Source organism: Drosophila gunungcola, unplaced genomic scaffold, assembly GCF_025200985.1.
Source record: "Drosophila gunungcola strain Sukarami unplaced genomic scaffold, Dgunungcola_SK_2 000001F, whole genome shotgun sequence".
NCBI lineage: Eukaryota > Metazoa > Arthropoda > Insecta > Diptera > Drosophilidae > Drosophila > Drosophila gunungcola.
This window is the reverse complement of record NW_026453197.1, coordinates 10,927,277-10,946,182: the sequence shown is the minus strand read 5'-3', so window position 1 is coordinate 10,946,182 and position 18,906 is coordinate 10,927,277. Positions and strand designations below refer to the sequence as shown.

Sequence of the window (18,906 nt, the reverse complement as noted above, 5' to 3'; positions counted from 1 at the left end):
TTATAACGATTTTTATTAATTAATTGTTTGTGCCTATATAGTACCCAAAATTTTTGTAGGACTACTCTTTAAAATGAAATGTCATCTGCACGCGGCGAAACGCATAAGCTCCGCTGCGAACCGTGCAGGGTATTTGGAGAACAAATCTCAATTAAAACTGTCACAGTCACTCAAAACAAACTGTCAACTTTATTATTAATTAAATGTCAGATTATAGTTGGGCCTGACACACACAAGCCCCCGCCACTTGGAACCCCGGATTGGATGGAGTGAAGTTGCGGGGCGGGGCCAGGTAAATCCCATGCCGTCAAAGGCGTCGCACGCTCTTTTGAAGCCAGATCCGGAGGACAGACACCGAATCTGCCAGTGAGTCAGTCAGTCAGATAATCAGTCAGTCAGTCTGTTAGTTAGTAACTGGGAACTGCTTTTCACGCACCACCCTCTTTGCCTCTGCTCCAGTGCAAACCACAGTTCAGTGAGCTGGAAACGTTAGTGGATTAGTCGACGTGTGCATAACGCCTAATCGAAATGGATTTTGAAAAATGATTAGTCTGTCCGACCATGATGGTGTCCCCATGCATATCGTAATCGCAACCAATAATTTGGTAATCCAGCAAATAACTAGTAAAAAATAAATATGACAGTTGATTACGATTTTTAGAGGGTTCAAATCACACTCTGTAATCCGTGGAGTGGTGCTTAAAAAAGCGATTAACCACTTGTCCCAGTCCGATCACAACGATTACATCCATTGCCAGCCGAGTGTTATGTGTCAATCACTCCTACTCCGCTTTTGAAACCAATTAATCTGATAAAGGTCCATAAAATACCAAAACTCCAAATAAAATGTCCCCTGTGAACACAAAACTGTGTGCAGTTTCCTTTGGAAATAGCTCTGACCACTTTATAGCCATTTTTACATATATTTATACATATTTGAGACTTAAATATTGTAGCAGATAAGCATTCAATATCAATATAAAGCAATCATATTATTCTCTAAGGTATTGCATAAATGCATATCAATGTCCACTGGGGAAACAAATGTCTGTGGAGGCACAAATTATGTCAGTAATTATTTATTCTGAAAAAGAAACTTACATTTACAATTATCGCTATTAATTTGATTAAAATAAAATTGTACAATGGCCCTATTTAAAAACAATACTTTTAGGGGATTGATTCCTTAAAAAAAGTGTCATAAAGACATTAAATAATTTTATGTAATAACAATAACTTATAATGCTATGTAATTGCTGAAATTTCTTAAGACTGGGAAAACCCGAGGACCTCTTTGTGCCACCAATAAGACAGCTGCAACTTTATAGACAAATAGTTCACAGCAATCAGTACCGATTAAGGACTGGACACTCGTACAAAACCGCGATTAATCCGGCATCTAACAGCAGTCATAACACCCCTTGGCAGGCCGGGCACATGGTTAGCCAGATCGATTTACGATCAGCATCCAATCGAATCCAATCCAACCCAGTTGGCTGGCTGAGCGGCTGTAACCTCATCGAGAGCAACACCTTGTGTAACATTAATTTGAGCAATTTAAAGTCGAACGGGCCAGTGGCTACAAATCAATTTCAGCTTGACAACTTAACAGTCTAATCGAAAACAACAAAATGGTTGCCCCGCCAACACGCCGACATCGGGGACCAACTCAATTGACCAGCTGTCCACATGGAGTCCAAATATGCTCGCCATCCGTCCGGTGACCTGTTCCCCGATCCTCGGAACCCCTTAACCTCGATCCTCTATCCATTCGATCCATTCGACTCCCAACTGCTCCCTTCTTTGCGCAGTAAAATTGTCATATTGCAAGCGCACGCAGGCGCAGCGTAAATGTTAAAAATTATAGTAAAACTCATAAATTACAGGCGTAGTCAGCCGTTGAAACCCGTTCTCTGTTTTCAGACCTGCGATCTGAGATCTGCGACCGGCGATCGCCCCCCGAACGAATGAACATGCCCTGACAGCTCTCTGGGTCTTTTAGACAATTTAAAGGCGGTTCGTACTCAATAAACCAAATTCCGCACATAATTAATCGATCCAGAGTGCCGGCTGCAAACCACAAACACAACCAGAACCAGACCCACTCTGGCCTTACTTTTTACACAATATTTTGACTTTGGATGTGGGCTTGGGTTGAGTGAGAGATGTGGAGTAGCGGTGGCGGAGGTGTGCGAGAGGCGAAACTTTTTAATAGTCGCGCCATAATCGTAAATCTTTTGTGTCCGACGCAGTGCAACGAACGACAGGGCCGACAAAGCCAAGGCTCGGATCAGGATGGATGGTATGGTATGGGGGGGAGGTACTGCGGCAGCTATAAGGCCATGGTGATGGGGATGGGGGATGGGGGATGGGGGATGGGGGATGGCGATTGCCCAAACCAAGCCAAACCATGGTGCGAAGCGAACCGAACGGCGGACCTTCCTACAAACAAATCGAGCCAATGTTCACAACTTTATTTATCGCTTAGGAACACGGCCAGGTAACTGTCCCTCTTTGCGAAAGGGTTTGTCTCTCAGGTGAATGGGAGCGAAGGAATCACTGCGGCGGCAGTAGCGGTCACCTAGGAGAAGCTTACAAAATTGGTAGAGATACTTTTTCTAATTAAACAGATCCACTATTCCGAAACTGCCTTGCTTATTAATATATTTTGTTAGATGTTGCCATCAAATAACTTAAAAGAAAATAATAGTAACATTTTTTCTTTTTAGCATTGCCGCTTTTAATTAGCATAAAAATATATTCAAGGACATATTTTACTTCCGAATAGATTCATAATTGAATGGAGATTTTAAAGGTAACCCGATCCTGTAAGTAATTCATATTTACCATAATTCCGCACTTTCGCCCTGTCGCATCGGTGGTTCAATGGTAGAATTCCCGCCTCCCACGCGGGTGGTCCGGGTTCGATTCCCGGCCGATGCAAACTAATTTTTTTACATTCCCAATTTAATAAATTTGAAATAATTGTTTATACAACTATGACGAGTTATAATAATTATTAATATTGACTGCCTCTTTGATTTCATGGGATACATATCGCACAGATTCAAGAAGCTTAGAAGTTATCCTACTAAGTTTGTTTGGTTTTAAATTTTAGGAATAAAAAATCTTTTTATCTCCCTTATTAAATGGCCTGGTTTTAAAAATATAACAGGGTATTTTGACGGGTATATCCATGAAGCATCGGTGGTTCAGTGGTAGAATGCTCGCCTGCCACGCGGGCGGCCCGGGTTCGATTCCCGGCCGATGCAAACCAACTTTTTAAAAATAATTATTTATATTTTTTTTATAGTTGTGTCAAGTTTTTTCTTAAAAGCCAGCTATTATAAAACATAGCTTACAAAAAATGTTGATCAACAACACGTTGTGCTTCTTTCTCTGTTTGTGGCTTTATTGGAAAGCCGGTTTTCTCGCCATCAGTGGATCTTTTGCAGGGATTTTCGCAAATTTTCGCCGAAAAGAAAAACTTGTGCCTGGAAAACACAGATTTTCCCACGAGCATCGGTGGTTCAGTGGTAGAATGCTCGCCTGCCACGCGGGCGGCCCGGGTTCGATTCCCGGCCGATGCAAACTACCTTTTTTAACAATAATATTTTATTTTATGTCTATTTAATGTTGAAAAATTAATTCCTATCTGGTAAAAAAAATTGTTCATTCAAAAAAATTCCTGAATCTTGCCAAATAACTATCTATAATTTGAAAAGAGCAAAGGCCTTGCCAAATTCATTCATGAAAATATGGAGAGTTCCACTAAAATATTACCTGTTGGGGTAACGCAAGTCTTAATATACAAGTAATCAGTACAGAAGCATCGGCTGTACAACTGCATAGCTACTCATAGAGTCCGCGAGCTTCCAGGAATTGTGGTTGTAAAACTTTATCAAGCATCAGTTGGGAAACGATCACCGGATTCCGCGGACTTTGTACCTCTTTTACCCATTCACCTTGCGGACAGCAGTCCGAATGAGACGAACTAAGTTGAGTTGAGTTGTTTCCCCTGAAGAAGGCGCGCACCATGAATAGAGTTAGGATCATGGCCAAATGAGCAGCCTTAAGCAGTATCCCATGGCAAGGCAAGCCCCTCTTGTAAGCCCGACTTGTGTGCGCATTATTCAAATGCCCATCTAAGTATCTGTCGCTGTCGCTGGCTTTGTATCTGTATCTGTATCTGTATCTGTATCTGTATCTGTATCTGTATCTGTATCTGTATCTGCGTCCGTGGAAAAGCCAAGTGGAAAAGCATGCCAAACCACGAAACCCAACGAAATAAAACGATACGAAACGAAACGAAATGAATCGCCGAGAGAGAGACAGCGACAACATGGAGAACTGTCAGTTGAAGCTGACATATAAACTGACAGTTTGAAATTGAGGTTTTCTCCATGCTGACAGCGTAACACGTCAACTTAAGGAGGCATGAGGCCGGCCGAAGTGCCTGTCCAGATACAAATAGACAACCCGAACCCAAAGCCAAAACCAACTGGGGCTCCGAGGAGTGTGCGACTAGTCCATGTAAAGCGAAAAGATAGTTAAGACTCGGCCAGAGCGGCGTGGAGCTAGAGCTGGAGCTGGTGCTGGAGATGGAGATGGAGCCAGCATCTATCGCAGACAGCAGCCGTAGACAGCAGGCAATTTGACAGCTTAAACACACGAGCATGTCAAAATGATATGATCGCTAAGTGAGCGCAAACACACAAAAGCCCAGAACAGCATACGGAGATATAGTCAGATGAATGCGAAATGGGCATAGAGGGGCGGTTAGTACAGTACAACCTGCTGAGATGGAAAATATAGTTGTGGTGGGGCATACAACCCAGTTTCGGAATAATAAAATCAAGGAAAGTTAGTTAGGGTATAAAATAAAAATATTTTAAAACAGGGTAGGGGTATTTTAATGACTAATAATATTCTAATTCAAACTGGTTATTTATTATCAATGAACTAATGAATTTTGACCTTAGGTATAAAGCCATAAATATATTCGTGTTCCCTAAATAAATATAATATTATATCTACTGAAGAAGCATGTTAAAGTAAAAATTCTTTAAGCTCCTATCTTAATTTGGAAAATTTTTAACTTGACACAATATACATAAATTAATAATAAAGCTCTGTTATATGCTTAAGTCGAAAGTTAGCAGAAAGTGTGTGTTTCCTCTCTGCCAGTAATTTATTTAGTTTTAAAAAAATACTATTTTTAAATGTTCCTATTTATTGTAAATGAACTAAAGAATATGGACAATAGTTTAAAATAATTTATTTAATGAGATATATTAGTATTGTAGCTTTAAGATAAGGGACTTGCATTAAGCCCAAATGGGCAACCTAAAAGTAAGGCCTGTACTTGTGGCTTATACCATAATCAGGGTCCTAGCCAGCCTCAAGTGTTGCATCTTCTTTGCGCTGCTGCACATCGGTTTCTTTAATAACAAACACACAGCTCGGCACTTGGACAAAACTTTTGCCTGTCAGCAGCGTTGGTTCCAAGTGGAGCTCGTTTTGGGAGCTGGGGCTCTGGGTCTTGGTCTGGGTTGGGTCTGGGGTCTGGGCTCTGGCTCTGGGTTGGTGTTGGGGTCTAAAGCGGGGACCTGTACCTTTTCCAGTGTGTGTGCCCGGGTAACTTATCTCGGCTTTCAGTGTCAGCATGTTGTAGCTGTTGTGCGCTCGTTCGGAGGTTCGGCGTGCGTGTTGCTTTTCATGTTTACATTAATAAAAGTCAAAGGTTCTCGAGACTGACATATTGTAATTTATGTTTAGTGACAGCTTTATATCGGCGCAAAGCGAACTTTAATCACTTGTTATTTAGCATAAATGAGTTGCCTCCTCTTGGCATGACTTGCGGATGAGTGGAATTGATTTGTTACTCGATCGGGTAACCCATCTGCGTATGCAATCTCAACGGTGTGATGACCGCATCGGGATCGGGCCTTGCATATTGAATTCTCATACAAGTACTACTTAATGCATGTTATTTAATTTTGTTTTATTGAATACTCTTTGTTCGCTGACGGGTGTGCAAAATTGAATAAGCTGCCACTTAGAATGGGGGTCTCTTGTCAGTTTTATGTCAAAATAAATGAAGTTAAATGACAGTTTAATCAAGGCGTCAGGCAATGTCAGAGCATCATTATTATCATCATCATTGCTATACGTTCAGTGAGTCATTTAGTCAGTCAGTCAGTTAGTCAGTTAGTCAGTTAGTCAGTTAGTCAGTTAGTCAGTTAGTCAGTTAGTCATGTGTGCGCCCCTGCTCGAACACGAGGAACTATTGTTAGACCCAACTGCTGTTATGCTGACTGACTGCCTGTGACTTGTGTAATACATATCTGTGTCTGGCGAACAATGCGAATCCGTCGAGCAACAACGTACACTTTTTATATACGACTACGACTACGACTATATCTGTATTTTCTTCTGTTGGCCTGTCACTGTCAGGCATTTGGCGAGAGACGTTCGTAAGTGCATTTGCATTTTGCATTTGGCGCGTTGCAAGCTGCAAATGTTTTTGACACTTGACAGCCAACGCACTGACAGCTATAAAAATGTACGATAAACTTGCTGTACATGGCCAGTACAGTGGCAGAAACTTCTGTTGAAAACGAAGGGGAAACATTATAAAATTCATTTAATTGTAGTGCAATTATTAATGGAAAAGCGAACCATTAAAATAACATTGTTATTATGCTTACATTTAATTTCCAAGTGTTTTGCAGATTGCAAAATTAAATTTTGTATTTTATAAAACAATACCATTTTCAAAACGTCGTGCATCTTTCCAATTTAAAAAATTCTTGTTACAAGCTGCAACCTCAAAACTAATTTATCCGGATGGGCCAAATCATCTGGTAATTATTATCAGCGGGATGTGTTTGTTGTGGTTTTGGCCTGGGCCCGCATATCTACCGACTCCCGCGTAAAAATAGAAAACCAAATAAATCTTCTCCACTCTTTGAGGACGCCGTCTTCCTCTTGGTGGAGAATACATCTGTACTCTTTATGCCGCGTCATCGTCGGCAAGAAGTTGTTTACAAATGAATTTAATTGATCAATCAAAGCGAGTGAAGATCAAAAAAAAAAAAGAGGAAAAAAAGGAGAAAGAAATAAGATCAAAGCAACGCGGAGCCCAAAACAGACAAATGCCATACAAGCAGCGACAAGCCGAACATGCAGCAATCAGCCAGCAAGGGGCAACACCACATTAGACTTGTTCTCCGCTCTTTCAGTCACTCACTCAGTCAGTCATTCAGTCGCTCAGTCACTCAGTCACTCAGTCATCCAGTCAGTCAGTCAGCCATTCCGATCGCTCCATGTTCATTTGGCCCCGCCACTTCAACTCGAAGATTCATTGCATTGCACTGCAGCCAGTGTTGTTCGCTGGCGTTGTTTTGATTGGTATCACTCAATGAACTTTGATTGTTGTAAATGTAATTAATCAATAACACAAACATTTACACAACAGCCAGTCAGCCGAAGGGGAAAAGAGGGGGCATCAGCATCTTAATCAACTGCAATTGTGTGGGGAATCGATTGGAGATTGTTGTGACATTGGCTCTGGTATTACCAAGTGTGGACTTGGTCAATGTTTGATAAGTTGCGATGGAAGATAAATGGGAAAATGTGTTTTTGTGTAGGGAGAAATCGATTGAACAACAATGGCAGGTCCATCCACTGAAAATTAAGACACACTTTTATGCTAATCTGCATGAAAATATGGTATTAATCTAACTCGGTTTTTGATTCAAAAATTGTAGTCCCATGTTATATATTTTCGGAGATACTTTTATCCAAAATAATCCAATTGACAAGTTATCCATCATTATAAAAAGTAAATAATTTAGTAAACCACACATTGATATGTTTTGACATTGATAACAAAAACCAGCTAATAAAATCTGATAATTGAAACCATTCCACTGAAATGCGTTCAAGTTACAAAACACATTTTAAGTCAAAGCTTGAATTATCTTAATCCCATTCAATAAGCATTGCAGTACGCATTTATTCATCGTTTAGACTTCAGCCAATTGAAGTTAATTATTCAGACACCGGTTTTAGGACTAATTACACATGCAATGCCCAGGCCGACCATTCAATGGAACCAACTCTCTCTTTAACCGTCATTACATAAATTAAATGCCAAATCGTATGCATAATTTTAATAAATATTATAAGTCCCAACCTCCGCTGGCAACAACCAAAGTAACTGCAACTAAACATCCGGCGGAGGTCATAGAGAGCGGGCACCCAAAATCTCATAAATAACCAAACCGAAACGAACAGAACCGAAACGAACCGAACCGATCCCAGCTGAATTGAGCTGAAAAATGGTTTACAAAATATTTTTGTGCTTTTGCGATAAGACCGGGTGGCAGTGGGTGTTAAATCTGCCATACAACAATAATGGCTGAAAAATTTGTAAATATTTCATAAATGGGACATAAATTAACACAACTAATGCCATAAACTACAGCGGCGGCAGCAGCAACAATAACCAATGTTGCCATGATTTGTTGCACGATAATTGCAGCCAGTTGCAGTAGCTGTGGCAGTGTCAGTCCCGACAAACTTACGAACACGAAAAATACTCGCAAAAGTTGACATTTTCGCCCGCTTTATCTAAATGCACTAAATAAACCGCACACACACTCACACACACAGATACCGTAGCACATGTGCATAATGTCATTTGTTCACAATTTATCGGTGGCACAACAAAATGTGAAAACCAAATAGCAAAAAAAATAAAGCAACAACACCAGGGGAAAACATCGAGCGGCAGCATAAATATTTTAATATGATTTACAAGCGGATGCAGTCAGAGCTTAGACTCGAATTTCGAGTTTGGTTCTGGCTTAGCGTTTTTTTATTTACCCCTATCTTTTAGACACACACATCGGCAGTGCTGCTGTGTGTATATTTTATAAATGGGCCTTCCGCAAAAACAGGATGTTTTTGATAGCGCAGAGTTAGTCCGCAAGCCAATGCAGTTGTCCGACATGAAATATGGATTAGCCGAAAATTATGCATAAATTATGATACGCCGGCTTTTAGGATAACATTAAGGCATTAGTATTTTATTTAATATTTATGTTTCCGACTTGCAAATTTATCAATTTAAGAGCTCAGCGCTTAATATGAGCTTTAGGTTCTAAATAATTAGCATAACCTCTTGACTTTTAAGATTTTATTTAATTTACTCATGTAAAATCATTTAACTTAACCTTAGATATTTCTCTTCAATAGATTTGGTTATTTAACAAACAAGTTCAAAATATGTTTAAATATGTTTAGTGACCATACTGCTTAAGAACTAATATATTAATTCGATGGCAGAACTGCAACAGCAGGGGAAATGGTAATGTTGCCTTGTGGTGGGAGCTACATGAGTCAGGTAAAGTGATAAGAAAATTACTGGTTACACTTATTAGACAGCCACATGTCAGAGATAGCAGGCGGCCCCGGAGAAACCCCGGCAAACAAAGGGCGTGCCCCGAACGACTTCCTCATCAAGCACACCAACACCCCCCAGACAGGCATAGTTCCAACGTTCCAACGTTCCATCGCTCCAACGCTCCATCGCTTCACGTTCGGTGCGGTTCGTTGGCAAATCTGAAAGTGTAATAAATTTTAAACAATGCGGAAAATTTACGGTGATTTTCGCTGACATGCCCACTTCTGAGCTTTTCGGGCAGAGGCAGCAGCAAATGAGGCGAGGGTATATATATATATATATAGTATAGCAGTGGAGCAGTATAGGGCTCAAGTGCTGGTAGCATGTCTCGAAAGTCGAGTCGCGTCGAGTTGCTGGCGGTATATCAAAGAGCTTTTGTTAACCGCCCCCTCGAGTGGAGTGGAGGATAAATGTGTAGACGGAGACGACGTCACAAACTGTTGAAAGCGCAAAGTGAAAGATATATGACTTCAAGTAGGTGTAATCACACTCACACTGGCGAACCGCCACACACACTTGGGATAGGTGAAAAATTCTAAATGACAGGCAAACACGCTTTTGGGGAACACCTTAATACCCTTCACAAAAGTGGCCATAGATACACATATTTTAAATCTTTTTAAAATGTATATAATATAATAAATTCACATAAGCAAACCGTTTATTCGACAACATAAGAATGTATTTATGTTATGCAGTTTTGTATGCCTATGCTTATGTAAATTATTTGGGGATCATAATAACACAATTTAAAGAGCTTGCCAACATTATTAATAAAAGGGCAATGCCGTATAAAGAATTATATTTTTAAGATAAAAAGCTAGTAGTGTATATATATTATTTTTTTTTAACTTAATAAAACAAGTTAATACACGCAACATTAAAATTCGTGCGTTTCTAGTTGATGAAAAATTAACAAGATCGTTTCTTAGAGTATGAAAATTGCACTAAGTGTTTTTTTTTTTTCGTAAGAGGAAACTCGTTGACTGCTTCACGCTGAGAAATTACTTGGGCCATGGGTTTTCGTTGTCTCTCGGCGAGAATTCCTCCACCCAATGCATAAATTCTACAATTTTCTTCGACCAAAAGGGTTTACCTTCGCTGCTCTTGGCCCAGCTCACTTTGGCTTCCCTTTTCCCAGCCTTTTCTAGGTCTTGCCATTATTATTTTTGGCTTTGAGCTTGGGCCTGTGTTAGAGTATGCGTGAAATGCGATTTATTGTTTTCGTTGAAAAGATTTATTATGCTCTATGCATGAACCCGAAACCAGCTTAGCAGTTCCCCTTCCATAGCCCCTCATCAGTGATTTCCTTGGCTTTATTTGAAAAGTTTGCAAAAATTTTGGCCACTCTGTGAAGTTGGTAGAGACCAGCAGATAACAAAGGGTTTATTATTTGAAGTCTAGGAAACTAAACATCCTATATGTACCAAATTTGCGTTGGTCAACAGGATTGGCTAGGTAATTGACCACAAATGGAATTATGGTATGTTATAAAGTTGGTACTTCATTATACGACAAATTGATTTATGTTTGAAAATTTAAATGGACAAGTATATTTATATAATAAATTAGGTCTTGAAGGCTTTGAATAATTTAAAGCCGAGAAATTTTTAACAGAATAACCTAAGCACAGTTAGATATTTTAGTAACTACTGAGAGTAATAATGGCCCATATTGTTAGTGAAAAATGTTAATACAAAATACCACATAAAATATGATTTTACAAATGAAAGAAGTGACAAAAAGTCAGACAAAGGAAATATGAAAAGATGAAAGACGCCCACCTATGGAATAACTAGAACTGTCTCAGAAATGCAGACCACTTCAAGTCCACCAAGTGCCATCAATATTCAGGGCATCAATAACAATTTCCATTCCACCCCCTGGCAGTCACGCCCCCTCGATTGGAAACTGTTGAGCCCCCCTTCCACCGCCAGTGACCTCCAAAGAAGAGATGCCGCACCGCTGTCTCCAGAGTCCCAGGGGTTGGGCACCGAAGCATGGAGTTTGGAGCTTGGAGTTTGCAGTCCGGAGTCAGCGGGTACAAATTGCAATCGCAAGACATTCGTACACTTGCCACACCGCCCGCTCCATCTGGTTGTATGTCCCTTCCTCTCAGCTGGCGCTCAGCCGCACGGACGTCAGAGCATATTATTGTAAATTGAACTCAATTACCAGTGACAGCAGACAAATTGAAGTGGAAATTGAGATCTTATTTTGGGCGAAGAAGACGGTGATGGCAATGCGAATCGCTGAACGACGATAAGCTTATGAAAGAATGAAAAAAACAAGAAAACTTTATAAGAACAAGAAATATTTGTTCGAGGGAAAGACTCAACCATATACAAAGTACTTATAACAAACCATAAACAATAAAAATATTAAAGACGAATATGCAATGCCTTATATAAGAAGACAGACATTTGTTTGTAAAGAAAGTATATAAAGTCTAAAGCAAGTAAATACATTAGCTTATGACTTATACCTCAAAAATATTTCTATATTACTTAGAATCTACACTGCTTAAAAAACCGTAGCTTAATTCAAATATATTGTACTTAATTTAAAATGTTAAGACATTTTAACTTAAACAACATACATTTAAGCAAATAGGGTATGTTTTAAATATAATACATGTTTGTATTGCTTTAAATATTAGGATTTAATATTATATTAAAATTGGTACTTTTTTTCAAAGAACCTTTAATTTGGGGTGTAAAAAAAAGAAAACTTACATTATTTTAAGCCGATTTCTACTGAAATTACGCTACCCCAATATAGAGTGCTTAAAGAAAAAAACCGAAGAAACTAATTCACTTAAAAACACTTTGGTTTTGATGGGCCCCCAGAATGTGTGCCCCCTGCCCTTAAATATCCACCCCAAAATTGTGTGTCTGGCAGTCTGTGAAATGTCATTTGTCAAATGCACTTTGTGTCACTGTCTGTCGCAGTTCCCATCATGATTTCTCAGCCCCGTGCTTGATGTCCAAGTGTCACAGACATGCGGGTGAATTTGTCTTGATTTTATGAAAGCGTATGAAGGCGGAGGATCGGGGGGCCGTCCTTTGGCTAATTTATGAGTCAATTAGTCTGACGGCCTCGCCATGCATAAATTTTATTATTAAATAGAACATTTCGCAAGGTACCGGGACTGTACTCGGACATCCAAGAGTTATTTTGCTAATCGCGCGAGCTGCGTTTATTGTGTCTTTGCTTTATGGTCCATTCAATTTGGCACAAGCTTGCAGTTTCACAGGCTGTGGCTAAACACAATTGCCGGCAACATAGTTGCACGTGTGCACTGGGGAAACAAAATGAATAAATATTTCAAACATAATTGTATATGCACTTAACATACTTTTAGTTTTGACAGCTTTTTTTCAGTGCATGGGGCTGTTGTAGGGAATGCTTCGTTGAGAATTAAGTGCCGTGTTGGCTCATATTTTATAGCCAAAACAAACGCTTGCAATGGGGTTAATGTGGGGGGCGCGTGTAGATCACTATAGGAGCCAGCTGAAATTTATAAAAATACATATTCAGAAAAAGCCATTAAATCAAATTAACATGAAATAATACTCTGGAAGTAAGTGTACAAAATATAAACATTTAATGAGAATTTATGGCGATAGTAAAAACATAAGTGGGGAGGAAGTTGCTAACATTAAAACTAGTGAATAAGTCAATGGAAGGTTAAAAGTAGCGTGAAATTAAGAGATATGATGAAACATGTTACGTGGTATTCATTGATTGGCATTTACATCGATAGTTTTCTAAGGCTGCTATATATCAAATAATATGCTTCAATAAGCTTTTTTTCCCCATTTTCTAAAATGTTCAGCCGATAAAAATGTATATTAATAGATATGTGTGGTGCACGTGGATGTCATATCCTTCCTCGGCTGCCATTGTACAACACAGTGGGGACCCATTTTGCTTTCGGTCATATAACACAGCGGCGATGGCAGCGGGGGCAACAACGTGGCTCCCAAACAAATCGAAGCAATTTACGAAAATGTAGAAAATGTCATTGGGCTGTCAGAATGCATCGTTGTTGTTGACATGTGACCATCCTTATGTGCACCGAAATACGCCCCCCTGAAATATGGTAGAAATTGTTATAAAAATCCACAGTGGCGGCAGCAACAAAACCAACGAGAACATTGCAACGTATAACAAATTGCACAGCAGCAGCAGCAACAGCAACAGCAACAGCAACAGCAACAACTCTGCTGTTTCTGACAGTGAAAGCATTGTTGGCTGACAGCTCGAAAGGGCTCGAATTGTGGGGGGGTGGATGTGGATAGATAGTGCCACAGAACTCGACAGACAGGGACGAAGAAATGGGGATACTAACGTAACGTAACGCTGCAACGTAACACTAGGGGCAGCCTGGGTGGTGCTGCTTCCTCTGTCACTGCTGTTGGCCGTTAAATTAATGGCCAGTGGAAGTGGCAGCTGAGCAAAGAGAAATGCAACACGAAATGTGTGATATGCACATGTGCTGGCTTTCGTACACCGAAGAAACGAGGACATTTGGGACGAATACCTACTAGTAATTCATATTTTGTAAATAATATTTGGAATGAAAAAGGGCTATCTGGCGTGCTTTGAAGATATTTATCTACCCTTCGGTTTTTTCTTAAAACCGATTTTCGAAGATCAACTATTCAATAACTCTTCTATCACGCATTCGATTTCAAAGTTGAATATCTTCAAAATCTTGTGGCTTAATAAGCCTCTAAGAATAAGCATTTTAACTTCGTTTTAAAAGTTTGGGTTGATATTGTTACGACATAACTCCTTAATTAAATTCCGAATATCATCATTGTAAAAAAGGCACCAAAAACCTGCAGTTTTAATTCCATAACTTTTCTTGCAAACATCCGATTTCAAAATGGCATATCTTAAAGTATTGGGGCTTCTGACTCTAAAACTCTGCGTTTAAAAATTGGTTTGTAATTTCGGGTCGATTTTTTGTCACTTTTACGATGTAACCCCTTAATAAATCTCCGAAAAAATCGTCTTTGCAGAAAAGTGACCAAAAACCTGCAGTTCTAAATCCATAACTTTTCTTTCACTAATCCGATTTCAAAGTTGTATATCTTCAAAGTCTTGTGGCTTAAGCCTCTAAAAAGTTTCATTTAAATTTTGTTTTAAAACTATGAGTTTTTTAAGTTTTTGACATAACTCCTTAATTTATTTCCGAAAAAAATCATTGTAAAAACCTACAGTTTTAATTCCATAACTTTTTTTGCAAACATCCGATTTCAAAATGGCATATCTTAAAAGTATTGGGGCTTCTGACTCTAAAACTCTGCGTTTAAAAATTGGTTTGTAATTTAGGGTCGATTTTTTGTCATTTGTATGATGTGACCCCTTAATAAATCTCCGAAAAAATCGTCTTTGCAGAAAAGTGACCAAAAACCTGCAATTCTAAATCCATAACTTTTCCTTCACGCATCCGATTTCAAAGTTGTATATCTTCAAAGTCTTGTGGCTTAATCCTCTAAAAATTTGCATTTAAATATTGTTTTAAAACTCAGGGCTTTTTAAGTTTTTGACATACCTCCTTAATTTATTTCCGAAAAACATCATTGTAAAAACCTACAGTTTTAATTCCATAACTTTTCTTGCAAGCATCCGATTTCAAAATGACATATCTTTAAAGTATTGGGGCTTCAGTCTCTAAAACTCTGCGTTTAAAAATTGGTTTGTAATTTCAAGTCGATTTTTTGTCATTTTTATGATGTAACCCCTTAATAAATCTCCGAAAAAATCGTATTTGCAAAAAGTGACCAAAAACCTGCAATTTTAAATCCATAACTTTTCCTTCACGCATCCGATTTCAAAGTTGTATATCTTCAAAGTCTTGTGGCTTAATCCTCTAAAAATTTGCATTTAAATATTGTTTTAAAACTTAGGGCTTTTTAAGTTTTTGACTTACCTCCTTAATTTATTTCCGAAAAACATCATTGTAAAAACCTACAGTTTTAATTCCATAACTTTTCTTGCGAGCATCCGATTTCAAAATGGCATTTCTTTAAAGTATTGGGGCTTCAGTCTCTAAAACTCTGCGTTTAAAAATTGGTTTGTAATTTCTGGTCGATTTTTTGTCATTTTTATGATGTAACCCCTTTCTAAATCTCCGAAAAAATCATCTTTGCAGAAAAGTGGCCAAAAACCTGCAGTTCTAAATCCATAACTTTTCCTTCACGCATTTGATTTCAAAGTTGTATATCCTCATTATATAAGCTTGCAGTAACCGCAATGGTTTCAACTGATAAGGATTTTTTCGATACCTTCGCAGGACCTGGCAGTCGTTTGGGCTTCGCAGCTGTTTCGCTGTTGACTCATTTAAAATGTGAGTAGCTCTTAACATTTAACTGACAATGAGTTGTTGGCTGTTTCGTGCTGCGTTGCACCGCTGGCAGCCAAGTGACAGATAGCGAATCCCAGGCAGGCTGGCAGGAAGCGACTGAGACAGGGACCACGAGGACAATAGGCCGGAGAAAGGAGACTCCGGCGGCAGGAAGACAGGAGTAAGACGAGTAGCGCGGGGCAATGGCAATCAGACGACGCCGAAGGAGACCGGGAATAAAAAGATTGAGGGGAAGATTCCTTGCCTCCTTTTGTTGGCCTTTTTTCCGCGCCTCCACTACGGCTTGATCGTAATTGTGAGTGACAACGGCTTGATGCCTGATTATGATAAATGAATTGTTAAATTGAATTAGGTGTTGCCGCGCTGCTGTCACTCAAAAACCATCGTCATATTTCCCTCAGTTCCCTCGCCACATCTTTTTTTATTGTACCCTGTAATCAGGACTATCAAGGGTATATCATAGATAAGGGGTAAGGTTTATTACAAATCTTAAATAAAGTTTTCTTGGAAAACCGAAATAGTCTTTACTGAAAGTTTTTTCTTAAAATTATGCATGTAATGGAAAATAAATGTATTTAATTGATTAATAAGAAAATTTTAAAAATACCAAATTAAAAATCAATATATTTTATCTAGTTTTTTCTTCATTGTGTAAAAATGCATTAATTGTTATACTGTATTCTTCCATATTACGACTTCAAAGTTTACGACTTTAAAGTTTACTTATGTGGTATAAATTAGTCGAAATGTGCTTCGTTCTTAGTCTTCGTTGGTTGGCCTTCTTTTGGTTTTCTCTTCGCAACTCCTGCCACCACTTCACAATGAAATTGCATGAAATTTGATATTTTTCAACGCTTGTCAACGGAGCCAGGGACACAAAGGGTTGGGTATGGTTTGGGTTGGGCTTGTCAGATGATGGACATCCTGCCTGGAAGGGTTGTTTGGCAGGAACGGTTGGAAATCTGGCGACAATTGTTGTCTGTCGCGGTGCGGTGTGCACGGAAAATTAGCTCAGGTTACCTTAATTACGGGCTCTTGATGCCAGCGTATCCTGAGAGGTTTGTTTGTTTGCGTTCATGAATAGTTGAGCTCTGCTTGCTAATAGGCTCTTAGATGGATGTTTGAGTTCACAGAAGTTAATAGACGGCTGTCACTGGTACTCGTCTTTCACGTTTTGTATTATCGCTGTATTCTGGGAAATGAAATTGTATATTTTTGTGTCCACTGAAGTCGTTAAATGCTATTAAACAAGCTCAGAACTTTGTTATAAATGCTCTATTATATTCTAGTTAACTGCTTTGTACGATCAGTTTGTAAAAGGATTTTAGTTGCCTTATCAAATTTGAAACCTTGCTAATGAACTTATCTCTAGTTTATTTATAGAACAACAGCATGCTGTCCTTTGATCGTATATTATTGTTTGGGAATTCCGGCCAAAGTTTTTATGAAGCATCGGTGGTTCAGTGGTAGAATGCTCGCCTGCCACGCGGGCGGCCCGGGTTCGATTCCCGGCCGATGCAAAATAATTTTTTTTTTAAATATTATTTTTATTATTTTTGTTTCTTTTTTATTAGTTTGCTTGTCTCTGCTTACACATTTACAAAAACTGTGAATCAAAAACTGGTTTTGCTCCTGCAATTGTCGCAGGCTCCATTGCAAATCCGGTTTTCTAACAACCGGTGGCTCTTCTGCAGAGTTGTTCGCCAATTTTTTTACGAAAAGGAAAACTTGTGCTTGGAAAATAGATAGTTTTTCACAAGCATCGGTGGTTCAGTGGTAGAATGCTCGCCTGCCACGCGGGCGGCCCGGGTTCGATTCCCGGCCGATGCAAAGCAATATTTTTTAATAATATTTATTTCTTATTTTTAAATTTACACAAAAATTTTATAATTATGATCTTTTAGTGTAACATTTGAATTTGTTCAGCATCAACCCAATCTATTGTTTCATTAACTGCTTTAAGTGGACATTGTCCCCAAAGAAATTATACAAACTGCAAGAAAATCGTCTATTAAGCATGATGTTACCATAAAAGAAACACCGAAATAAATTCTTGTCGCCGTCCGTTTTCGCAGGCTAATCAAACAGTCACACCTACGCGAATGTCGTACATTTTCATGCCAACTGACAGTTGCTGACCAGCACTCGGCTCCCTCATTAGTGTGGCCCATTCAGTCACTCATCACTCACTCGAGCGCCGTGTTTTTGGGCGGGTAATATATCACTGGGCTGCCGGAAAAGGGAAAAGCTGAGGCAGAAAAATGAACGTACTTGTTGAAAATCACACCTAGCAGTTTCACCACCGCCCCCGGAAATTTCTGAAGGGGATTGCTGGGAGGTGTCACGGCAGAACAGCTACCAGCGACAATGACAACGGTTCCACATTGTTGTCACATGTCATCCGACGCTGAAAAAGTTGAAACCATGCGGCGGGGCAGCGGAGGGATGAGCGTGAAATGCGAGTCCTTCGGCATGTAGCACAAAATGAAATGGGCGAAAAATGATGAATGACAAAATTATACAGCGAATGCGCGTCAGGCTGACATGTGACCACTAATGAGGATCAACTGGAGTCGGGTCTGGAGGATGGGACCCGGATGGGTTCGCATTTCTGGCACTTTTTTGTTTTGAACCACTTGAAAGTCAAATTTTGGCATTGAATTTCGAAGGGAAGAGCAAACATCCTTTTTGTATCGAGTTTCACTTGGCGGCACATCTCACGGCAAACAGTTCCCATAGCACGGACCAAAGAAATGATTTTATGTGAATTTATAGAATTTATGCCTATCATCAGGAATTATTAAAAACTACTTTGGAGAGAATATTCGCTTATCTTAACGATGCATGAGGCGACGAAGACACGTCATGGCCTCGAAAAGTGCACGGTGCCAAAATGGCCAGGAAGTCGGGCATAAGAAGCCAAAGTCGTTTGCTAAAACGAGCATATCATACTGAGGTCCAGGACGCGCAGTGGTGGCAACCAGACTACGACTACCATTAAATAATAAAATGCAAAGTCAGCAGGAAATTCGCACTGGGGTAGTTTCGTCCACTT

The 18,906-nt window shown here is 39.4% G+C and overlaps 5 non-coding genes across 5 annotated transcripts; all 5 read left to right on the top strand.

The window, feature by feature from the left end:
* The first annotated feature begins 2,872 nt into the window (after positions 1-2,872).
* Positions 2,873-2,943, top strand: Trnag-ccc (transfer RNA glycine (anticodon CCC)). Its single transcript has one exon. It is a non-coding gene; the product is annotated as a tRNA-Gly (tRNA).
* A 258-nt stretch (positions 2,944-3,201) lies between these two features.
* Trnag-gcc (transfer RNA glycine (anticodon GCC)) lies at positions 3,202-3,272 on the top strand. Its single transcript has one exon. It is a non-coding gene; the product is annotated as a tRNA-Gly (tRNA).
* Positions 3,273-3,519: 247 nt separating this feature from the next.
* Positions 3,520-3,590, top strand: Trnag-gcc (transfer RNA glycine (anticodon GCC)). The gene has a single exon. It is a non-coding gene; the product is annotated as a tRNA-Gly (tRNA).
* Positions 3,591-17,300: 13,710 nt separating this feature from the next.
* Trnag-gcc (transfer RNA glycine (anticodon GCC)) lies at positions 17,301-17,371 on the top strand. Its single transcript has one exon. It is a non-coding gene; the product is annotated as a tRNA-Gly (tRNA).
* A 239-nt stretch (positions 17,372-17,610) lies between these two features.
* On the top strand, positions 17,611-17,681 carry Trnag-gcc (transfer RNA glycine (anticodon GCC)). Its single transcript has one exon. It is a non-coding gene; the product is annotated as a tRNA-Gly (tRNA).
* The last annotated feature ends 1,225 nt before the right edge of the window (positions 17,682-18,906 follow it).